This window comes from Equus asinus, chromosome 3, assembly GCF_041296235.1.
Source record: "Equus asinus isolate D_3611 breed Donkey chromosome 3, EquAss-T2T_v2, whole genome shotgun sequence".
NCBI lineage: Eukaryota > Metazoa > Chordata > Mammalia > Perissodactyla > Equidae > Equus > Equus asinus.
Window position 1 is genome coordinate 146,062,081 of NC_091792.1, and position 12,028 is coordinate 146,074,108.

Here is a 12,028-nt window from a genome sequence, read left to right on the forward strand (position 1 = left end):
TTTTTTCCACTTCTAAGACAAAACTGCTTTAAAGACTGTGTAGGGGACTAACAATGGCAGAGATGTTTACTTCAGATCCTGCCTGCCTCCCAGGCTCTGCAGTCTCGCCATCCCGCCAGCTGGGGCCATTTCATTCACCACCTGCAATCTCTGCTCTGCTCGGTCTTTAGGCATAGTTCTTCCTAGAGTCAGGTTCTCAAATGGGGGGATAGTGGGTGGGAGAAAAGTCAGTGGATGATTTTAGGTGGTTCATGAGACGGCACTGAAGAACACTGAAACACACAATCAGAACACCAATCCTTCTGAATTTGATTTTAGTCTTTCTGATTGCCTTAGGCAGAATTCTAGAGCATAGAAGGGTTTATCCCGCTGACACTTACCAATCTTTTGTTTTTATTAAGAGTGAGAGACTATCAGGCTCAGAGCATCCTTACTCTCATAAGATTAATGGTTTATGTGTGTCTGCCCCCCGAGCAGACTTTTCTACGGGGTCTCTGCTCTTGTGCCCAACCCACTCTGTCAGGCAACTTCAGGTATGGATCCCAGATCCCTTCAATTAAGTGGGGCGTGTTCATCCGTGACAGGAGGAAGAAACTTAAGTTTTCAGTACCTACTGTATGCAATAAATTTTTATTTATCATCAAAATTGATCTATATTTCCTTTAATCCCCAAAGTCATCTTACAGAGTATTATGATCATTATTATTATTATTATTAAATAAACCAAGCTTCAGAGATATAGGGTATTAATGCTAAACAATGACACAAACTGTCAAAGTAGATGTCTAGGAAACCCAGATAAATATTGATTTAAGATTTGGGGATTTCTAAAGATGATACCAGAAGCTACTTAATCAATCTCAATATGTCCTTCCTGTGGCCTAGAACTTAGAAGGCTTTTTCATAACTCATCCCAGCCTCTGATTTATGTCATTCATAAAATCATGGGTCACACTATGTTAGAACAATGACTCATATTTTCTACATATAATCAAGTGGGGGTTAGCAGTTATTTCCATCACACATATATTTATTTAATATCTACTTTATGCAAGGCATTGGCTGATGTTGCAAGGATTACTGAGTTGGCTAAGGCCCGTGTCCTGGCTTCAGGAATTTTCAAATCCAGTAAAGAAGATGAAGCAAGTAGCCAAATAGAAGCCCAAATGAGAGATTTAAACAAATTACTAAGGCTGTAAAAAAGTAAGAAAATAGAATAAGAATAAGAATAAAGGCAATGTGGATGTTCCAAGACATAAAGGTAGAGGGCAGAAGGAGAACCAGAACTTCAAGTGGAAATAAATGACACAAGCAAGAGTATGGAAGTAGAAAAATAAAACATTTTATGGGAGTAGCTTTTGGTCTGGTTTGCTTAGAAGGTATAACATATGTAGTGGAGTAAGAGGAAAGATGAGGTCAGAAGAACAAATGAATGGTGAAATGAGTAGACTTTTGGGTACCAATTGAGGAGTGAGTTCTTATTTCAGCAGACAATGGAGGGGAGAGAAGAGCAGTGGATGGGAGCAGGACAGAGGCTGTTCCTTAGATAAATTAAACTGGCAATAGGATTTTAGGATGAATACGTGAAGTCAAAGACTCAAGTTTGGAAGACCAGATACAAGCCTTTTATGCTGGCTGGGGAAAGGGCATGAGAATCTCAAGCAATATAACAACCATCAATACGTTGCTTGCTTACCCTGCCAGTTAATAGATGAGGCATCTTCCATTCTGTAGACAGAAAAGGTGGAGAAGATAAAGAGTGGAATCAGGGATGCATGAAGATCTAAAACTTAGAAGAGGTTGTATGTGGATATGGTTTAGCCAAGGGAGAGAGAAGAGACAGAAGTTACTTTGAATTTAGATTAGAAGGACCGTTAACAAAATTGGGAAATCAGAAGAGCAATTTGCAGTGTCAATTACGAGTTTGGTTTTGAAAATTTTTCAATCTAGTTAGAGAGATGTGATATATATCACACAGTTAGATGGCAACAAAGATAGTACGTGGTAAGTAAAACATCAGTGGTATCTGAGAAAGAGGAGCTAGGAGATAAGACAAGTAACAGTCATTGGAGGCTTGATTGATTCAGGCCACTTTCAAAATAAAATGGGATCTTTTTGAACCTTGATGAAAATGACTGAGCTCAGTAATTATCAGCCTCAAGTGATGGGAAAGAGGGTGGTACATGGTGGGTGGCAGGAATCCATGGAGAGAGACAGTATGGCAGAGGAATTAAGAGCACAGACTGCAGACCTAGAATATCTGAGATTAAATTCTAACTCTGCCATTTATTAACCATGCGACCTTGGGAAAATTGTTTACCCTTTCCGTGTGTCAGTTTCTTCATCTGTAAAATGGAACAATAATACTGTTTATCTCATGAAACTGTTGGGTGGATTCAATGAACTCATAGTTTTAAATGCTCAAAAAGTACCTGTCACCTAATAAGCTCTACAGAGGTGTTGGTTACATATATGTTACAATATTCTACTCAGATGCTGCTATGTGCTACTAAGTGTATCTGCTCTGTTCCTTGCAGATCACTGTAGGCAATGTGAGACATTGCTGATGGGAGTGCACTGTTCTATGAAGTGTGTGGAAGAAAAATGACCCAGAACTACTGAGTTAGCGAGATGAAGCTGCCAAGGGAAGGGTTTGTAATTACATCACTAGGCGATAGAGTGTAAAAATGTGTTTCAGAGTAGAGAAATGCCTTAATTGGAGTTGATTTTTAGGAAGATTAACCTGGAAATTGAATTTTGGAACAGACAGGGACAATGGGCAAAGAAGTGGTATTGGGCAGTGTTGGTGGAGAGAAACAGTCTCCATGATCTAGGAAATTCTTTTCGGAGAATATTAAGTAATAAAGTTGGGAGTTGGGCTCAGGTTCAAATATAAGGACTACAGTGCAAGTTAAGGTGATTGTCATCTTGGGGAGAGCTTGCAACCACTCAGATTTTCTGAGTAAGAGAATAACAAAATGCAAAAAGTGTTTGGGGAAGACAAGAAGGTAAGTGGGGAGCTAGAACTTAAGACAAGGAGACTAGATTGGTTTTGTCATATTTTGGACACAAATGGAAAGGTACTCCATGCTCATGCACTGGAAGAATTCATCTTCTTAAAATTCCCATACTACTCAAAGCAATCTACAGATTCATTGCAATCCCTATCAAAATTCAAATGGCATTTTCTGTCGACGAGATGGCCTCACCATCAGTACCACACAGTATTCCTCCCACCACTCCACAGCCCAGCTGTGGCCCCAGCCCCGGCCTCAATTTCCAACCTGATCCTACCCTCAGCTCCGGCCCCAGCGCTGGTTCCAGCCCAGCCTCAGCGCCAGCCCCAGCGCAGCCCCAGTGCAGACTCGGCGCAGTTGCAGCCCTGTCCTGCTCTCTCAGGCCCCTTCCCCTGGGGGCCGTGTGGTCTGGCTGCTCCCATTCATTTTGGCCTCCATTGTGGACAGCTATGAGTGAGGCAACGAGGGTGCTGCCTGAGTTATCTGGATCCTGCTGGGAACTACTAAGACACCAGTTGCTTTTCAATGCCACACAAGGAGTCAGAAGATGAGGTGGCTGTTGACACGGAATTTGCTAAGAACGTGTATGAATTGTTCTTTAATGGGTGTCCCTAGGAGGACCCTGGGGGTGATGTTCACACCTCTGACAGTGAAATATGCATATTCTGACACGGAATGCATTGGAGTTGACCTGAACATGAAGACCTGTCTTAGCCCCAACCAGGTGATCAGACTCTCAAGTGACTTGCAATAGGTAAGAGGGGCAACAGCTGGCACCCAGGATGCCCTGAGCACAGTGTTGCAGTAGGCAGACGATGTGCTGTCTAGAAAGGTGTCAGCTGACAATACTGTGCACCACTTCCTGATGAGTCTGGTTAACCAAGTACCCAAGATAGTTCCTGATGACTTTGAGACCACGTTCAACAGCAACATCAGTGACCTGCTGATGGTGACCTCCTTGGTCAATCTCACACAGTCAGACTGCCCTCAATGAGAAAGTCGTAAGCCTCTGAATGGGCCCCAATCCTAGGACTCAGAATGGAGTGAAGTAGAAATGATTTCTTTGTGGTTTGAGTCACACTGAGTCAGTCAACTGCTTGTGACTTTAAATAAACAGAGTTTCAAAGGCATTTTACACAGAAATAGAACAAACCATCCTAAAATTTGTATAGAACCACAATATACCCCAAATAGTTAACACAATCTTGAGAAAGAACAACAAAGGTGGAGGCATCATGCTCCCTAAATTCAAACTATATTACAAAGTTATAATAATTAAAACAGCATGGCATTGGCATAAAAACAGACACACAGAACAATGGAACAGAACAGAGAGACCAGAAATAAACCCATGCATATATGGTCAACTAATTTGTGACAAAGAAGCCAAGAATATATAATAATGAAATGATAGTCTCTTCAATAAATGATGTTGGGAAAGCTGGACAGCCACATACAAAAGAATGAAACTGGATCCCTATCTTAGACCATACATAAAAATCAACTCAAACTGGATTAAAGACTTGAACATAAGACCTGAAACCATAAAACTCCTAGATGAAAACATAGGTGGGAAGCTCCTTCACATTAGTCTTAGCAATGATTTTTTTTAATTTTACACCAAAAGCAAAGGCAAAAAAAGCAAAACTAAATAAGTGAGACCACACCAAACTAAAAAGCTTCTGCACAGCAAAGGAAACCATCAACAAAATTAAAGGCAACCTACAGAATGGGAAAAAATATTTGCAAATCATATATCTGAGAAGGGGTTAGTATAACATATATAAAGAACACTTACAGCTCAATAGAAAAAAAAAATCCAGTTACAAATAGGCAAAGGAACTAAATAGATATTTTTCCAAAGAAGATATAAAATGGCCAACAGGTATGTGAAAAGGTGTTCAATATCACTATACAAATCAAACAAAAATCAAAACTATAATGAAATATCACTTCACACCTGTTAGAATGGCTGTCATCAAAAAGACAAGAGATAAGTGTTGGTGAGTATGTGGAGAAAAGGGAACCCTTGTGTACTGTTGGTGGGAATGTAAATTGGTGAGGAGACTATGGAAAACAGTATGGAGGTTCCTCAGAAAATTAAAAATAGAACTACTATATGATCCAGCAATTCCCTAATATATATCTGAAGGAAACGAAATCACTAATTCAAAGAGATATCTGCACCCCCATGATCACTGCAGCATTACTTACAATAACTTGTAACTACAATAATTAAAATTATTTACTATTTCCATAAACAACAATTTCTATCAATGAATGAATGGATAAGGAAAATATGGATAAAGAAACATGCACAATTGGAGACATACAATGGAATATTATCCAGCCATAAAAAGAGGGAAATTCTGCCATCTGTGACAACATAGATGGAGCTTGAGGGAATTAAGCCAAGTGAAATAAGTCAGAAAGAGGGAAACAAATACTGGAGGATATCAATTATACGTGGAATCTGAAAAAAAAAAAAAATGAACTCATAAAAACAGAACAGATTGGTGGTGGCCAGAGGCAAGGGGTGGGGGTTGGGGGAAATTGGTAAAGGTGGTCAAATGTACAAACTTCCAGTTATGATGAATTCCAAGGATGTAATGAACAGCATGGTGACTACAGTTAACGATACTGTATGTGGTATATTTGGAAGTTGCTAAGAGAGTAGATCTTACAAGTTCTCATCGCAAGAAAAAAAATTTGTACCTATGTCAGGTGATGGATTTTACCTTAAACTTATTGTGGTCATCATTTTGCAATATATACATATATAAAATTATTATGGTGTACACTTTAAACTAACACAATGTTATATGTCAATTATGTCTCAATAAAACTGGGAAAATACTAAAGGAAAAAAAGCTTATTGCAAATACACAAGCATGACAATTTGGAATTTTCCACAAAAATTAAAAATATCGAATACTTTAAACTTAAAACCCTGGTTTATTCATTTTCTGAGATGACAAGGAAGTGAGAAGAGCTGGAAAGACTGTCCCAGTCTGAAGTTAATCTTGATACGAATGATATGAATGGGGGTGAACATAAGTGGCTTCAAATAGAAAAGGATCTACTTTGTTGGTATTTGCATGATTGGAAAGATACAGGTCTCCCAAAGCCAGGTCTGAGAAGTGGCCTAGTGGTCATCAGCCAGGAGACCCTGAAGTTTCTCATTTTAGATCCTCCTCCTTCTACTACAGCCAACCTATTCCCAAAACTACCCCAGTACTGTCTCCAATCAAGCCCCTTCCTTCCACTCGCCACTGCCGTGGTCACTGGTAGAACATTCATCACCATTTCACACATGACTGAGATTCCAAACTGATCTCTGCTTTGATTTATGGTCCTTTCCAATGCATCCTCCACACTGGCAGCACAATTTTATTTCCAAAATTGAAATCATGCCAAACCACCTCCTCCTGAAGTCTTTCTCATCTCAGTTAAGGAGACACCATCCTTAAAGTTGTTCAGTCCAAAAGTTTGGAGTCTTCAATATCATCTCATATTCTTCCACACCCTACGTCCAATCCCTCAGCAGATCCCCTTGACTCTCCAAAATATATCCAGAATCTGACCCATGAGCATCTCTGCTCCCCTGACAAAGCCACCATCCCCTCTTGTCTGGGTTATCTTAATAGCCTTCCAACTACCTCTCCGCTTCTCTCTTTGCCTTCCTATAAAAACATCTTGCCATATCATTGATCAAAACTCTTCACCTATGTCCTATATCACTACAAGGGGAAGCACAAAGCATCACACATGTCTGCAAGCCCCCAAAATAAACTGGTCAGCATGTCCTCTTTGACTTAATCTCCTTCTACTCTCCCCCTCACCTACTCTTCTCCAGCCACACTGGCCTTCTTGGAGTTTCTTGAAAACTTCAACATTCTCTCACTTCATGGTCTTCCTGGATACTTTTTGTGCTTCTATTTCCATCTCAGGCTTTCATTCAGGAATTCTACACTCTTACTTCATCTTTTATAAAATCATCTTTCCAAATCTCTCAGCTTTTGCACGTTCTCTTTTTGTCTTAGGTACCTACTTCTTATTATCATGAGATGGAAAGTTAAACATCGTGCAAGACCCAGAGCAAATAGTAGCTCCTTCAACACAGTTTTCCCCCAATTCCCCCACTGAGCTTAGTGCTAAGATCTCTGCAATGTGTTAGCTATGGGATGCTGTGCAGGGTGCTTAGCGTCTTTCTCTACTTACCCATCTGTAAAATCAGCTAGTATAAATATCTCTTAGGGTCATTTTGCCTGGCCCAAATAACACTATTGTTATTAATACAAATGGATACTTAAATAATTAAATATTAAATTACTATAATTATTTATTATTGGGGAGCCAACTGTTCCCTCTTCTGTGCTCTTAAGGTGACTGGCACATACACTTATTATAATGCTTCAAAAGTTTTAGTTGAATTCTACTCTTGGATAACTGTCTTTCCTGTCAGACAATATGATGAATGAAGGCAGGGATTTTAGTTCATCTTGTTTCTATAGAATTCCCAGCATATGACAGGCCTTCAGTAAACAAGGCTTTGTGGAAGGGAGGTAAAGAAAAACAAGTTCTGAAGAAAGAACTTACCAAACATGGCAACTTGCTGGATGTCTATGGGTAAGAGACAGAGCTGTTAAGGATAAGCCTGTGGTTGGAGGCACGATAAGCAGAATAATCTAGTACTATAGACACAACAAGAGGAAATCAGGAAAGGAAATTAGATTTCTGAAAGCACTTTTAGATACACTGGTATCAAGGCAACACAAGACAGGTGAGTGGTAATGTTTCACAACATGTTGGAGATATGAAACTGGAGCTCAGAAAGGAGATCTTCATATTATAGTGAGAATTGAACTATGTGCTGCATATGTAAATTTTCTTTCAGGTGGTATGCATTGACAAATTTCAAATTTGCAGATTCTTGTCCCCAAGAACCAAGGCTTAGGGTACTCAGATTTCAACATTTGAAAGTGGGAAAGTTGCCTGTGCTCTTTTCTCACTCTCACTTCTATTTTCTCACTCATGCATTCAAAAGCATTTATAAAATCTGATACATTCATTGCTTTGTGATAGTTCTGTTTCCTTTATGGCATGTTTTTAACCACCAATTTGATTGCTGCTTCTTGATAAACAGGGCTGTCTCTTCTACATACCTCCTTTCTCTTCCAGGTCTTAAAATAATCCTACATAGAATAGATTTTTTTATCATTCTTCGCCAGGTGTGTGAATGGTCTCTTTTTAGGGATTTTTTGGGCTGTTTCTCTACTAAAAATTGTTTGTCACTGGGAATCTGCAGCAACTTCTAGTATTCAGCAACCAAAGCTTTATTAAACAGTAGGAATAATGGATATCTATTCTTCTTCTAATCTCTAATATGCTTTGATAACATTGCTTTCTTGCACTTAATAAAAATTGTCAATAGAAGATTTTGACACAACTTACTGACAACAGCTGTAAGATTCCATGGATATTTAAATGTGAAAATGTGCAACTTAGAACTGATGAAATAACATCATACAGAAAGCTAGTATTACTAGCTTTCTAGTACTAGTAATTACTAGCTTTTACTGTGCAATTACTAACTGCCAGGCAACATATTTTGATTTATTTGTTTCCATAATCATTTCAGATGCATTCTTTTATTCCCATTTGGAGACCAGGAATTGAGGCTTACCGTGACATAATTCACCCGCAGTCACACAGCTAGCGAGCGGTGGAGCACAGATTTGAACTTGGCTCCGTAGTTCTCCAAATCTCTTAACCACTGCTGTCCTGTCTCAGCCAGGAGGTGGCTTCTGTAGAGGTCTGGCTCTCTGGCATTATAGTTCAATTACCCTGCAGCCGTGGTTTCAAAGTGTAGTTCTAGGATCACCCATAAGAGTCCTCTGGGGAGGCTGTTTAAAAAACAGACCTCTGAGCTCCCCTCCAGAAATACTACGGCGGATCTCTTACAGACATGCCCAGGAACCTGTATTTTCAACAAATCTGCTAGGTGACTACTATTCTCACTGTTTTTGAACTCCACGTTGGTAACTCATTGAAACGTCTCTGATAAATGGTACCTTCTAGCTTTTGTTTGGTTTATAAGCACAGCATTCATTTATGTGCATCCAGTTGAAAACAGTGAACGTCAACAGGAAATAAAAACTGGAAGCACGACTACAGTCAAGAAGAATATACACAGTTCTCTGAACAAAGAAGAGGATTGGGTAAGAGAGGCCAATTTTTTCAGTGTGATAAAATATAGAGAACATAAAATTTACCATTTTAACCATTTTAAGCGTACAGTTCACTGGCATTCACACATTGTGCCACCATCACCACCATCCATCTCCAGAACATTTTGAGAGTTCATTTTTAAAACTTTTTTTGCATAACGTAAAATCTTACCAGCAGGATATTAATCTTGAAATAATAAATAATTCACAATGTAAATAATTTTTATCCTTTCTCTTTCTTCTTTTCAAAATAGTATCATAATATTGTTTCATATTAACATTTATCTTTCCAAGTGATATTTAAGTCACCATTTAGCTTACCTATAAGCACTTCTATTAAGTGCATTCAAGGAGAACATACCTAATTGGGTAGAGCCATTAGGTAATGAGAGATTCTAAAAATAGTGTGTGGCAACAAATTAAAAAAATTATCTCCCTGTGTGCCTTTTATGATAAGAGCCACTGAGCTATTAACCCATGTTTTATGATTATCCATGTGTTTTGTCACGTCCAAACACAGAGATAACCACAATGGTCTGAAAACACCCCCAGATGTCTGAGGTGGTATCCTGGAGGGTGGTGTACTGGGACAGGTCTGGAATCAAATTTGGATCCACTCCATGAAACTATGTGACCATGTGATCTTGATCAAGTTACTGAGACTCTTTGAATCATGTTTTATTTTCTCTAATTCTAGAAAAAATACCAAGCACTGCTGTGTGAGAGTTACTGCGAGGACTGAATGACTGATGTATCTATGTGAACATGTGAGGTGTCTTAGCACACAATGGTGCTCACACATGTTACTTTCCTGCACTTTTCATGAGTTCAATTCAATTCACTTCAGGCACTTCAGGAATTCTTCATTGAGGGCACTGTGTGCTGAACACACTGTTAGGTCTTACAAATAAAAGATAAATATATCATTGTGTCTGCTCTAAAAAGCTCAGATCCAGAAAAAGAAAGTAGGCAGGTAAGATGATCATTACGCTACTGAACTGATAAAAATATCAGTAGGAAAATACACAAAGCCATGAAACAGTAAAGTAGGAAATACTTCATTTTGTCATTGATTGGAGTGTTGGGAAAGGTAGATGATAGCTTAAAAAAAATTTGCCATGGAGTTTCTTTTGTTTTATTTTTTTATTGAGGTATAATTGACATATGTTGACATATAACATATTAGTTTCAGGTGTACAACACAATGATTTGATATATGTATATATTGTGAAATGATGGAGATTCCTAAGTTTACACAGGGATTCACGGAATACATATGCATACACAATCTAATATATATGCATTTTTTCCTGTCAAGCCTTGGTATATCCATTTTCCTCTCCCTAAAACATTCAAATGTTGCCCTTCACTTAGTTAATCCTCCTACTCATCTTTTGGAGCAGAGTACAAATATTCTCTCTTCTAAAAAATCTGAAATATCCTAATACTGGAGTAAGCTCTCTTCCTTGTGCTCCTATAACATGTTATATTTAACTGACATACTGGATTATAATTGCTAGTTTACTTGTTGACACATCCCATGAGAGCTAAAAGTTCCTGAAGAACAGATACTGAATAATTCATCATTGTATCCCCAGTTCCTAATACACTGCCTAGGTGTGGTCAATAAAAATGTCCATAATTGATGAGTAAATTGGTATTATACTTATCGACATTTAGGTCCTCAAGCAAATTACTTATTTAACAGGTACTTGGTGTCTTTCTTAGGATGTATTACATGAAAATGTCATCTTCTACTCTGGTAAATTAAGACCATGATGTATCTATTCCCTGGTTCCCAAAGGTATGGTAAAAATATTCTTTTTGTGTTCCAAATATCTTTCCTGAGATCAGTAAGATACAGGTAATAGCAAAGTTAGAATGACTGTACTAGGATAGGTGCCACGTGTTTTAAGTGGATAACAGCCACTGAAAACCTTTATTCAGCCTCAACTATAGTCTCAGTCTCAGCTGATAGATTTAAAAACCCTTTAATTCTCTCAATACTGGGTGCAGGGATATGTGTGAGTTTCATAATTTTGTCAATAAAACATGGATGAAATCAGGAAATAATCATTTCCTGAACATACTTCCATGCCTTTGTGTCAGGAATTGTACCACCCATTTATTGAGACATATCTAAAATGTGATCCTATTTTCTAATCAAAATAACTGCAATATAGTAAAGAAGACTAGGCATGTAAATATGAATAAAGAGCAAACACAAACTCATGATGACATATATAAAAATTAAACAATGAGATGTAACAAGAGTGAGGTGGCATATAAATCAGGAAATGCTTTTGAAAGAGGAGAGCATTGAGCTGTGTCTTAGGAAAAGTGATGGGGATGCTTTGGTAAGAAGAAACGGGAAGTTATTTCTAAAGAAGAGACCAGCACGGGAATACAAAAGATAGATGTATATTAAGGGTGACATTATTGGGGGTGAATGGTAAGAAGGTAGAATTTTGCTGCATTTAACAACTAATTAGAAGGAAAGAGAACAGTTGTGTTGGGATTCCAGAACATTCAAATAATACGACTGCAATTTTCAGTTAATCTTATTAGCAGTAAGAAATAAGATGAGCAGGTAATGAAACAGGATGAAACAAAGATTTCAGGAATCTTTGTGCAAGAATAACCAGAGCGCAACATCTAACTACTCAGAACAGCAAGTTTTGTTGTTTTCTCCTCCCCTAGTTGTCCTCAAATGTACATTTGTCAACGAAAAGTCATCGTCAATGTGTATACTCATTCTGACTTTACAAAAACTTGTGGTCT

The 12,028-nt window shown here is 38.3% G+C and overlaps 1 protein-coding gene and 1 pseudogene across 2 annotated transcripts in view; one reads left to right on the forward strand and one right to left on the reverse strand.

Annotated features, from left to right (window-relative positions):
• The window catches only part of SLIT2 (slit guidance ligand 2), a 357,802-nt gene that overhangs the window by 144,234 nt on the left and 201,540 nt on the right, over positions 1-12,028 (reverse strand). The window lies entirely within an intron of this gene.
• On the forward strand, positions 3,200-4,030 carry LOC123283871 (eukaryotic translation initiation factor 3 subunit F pseudogene; annotated as a pseudogene).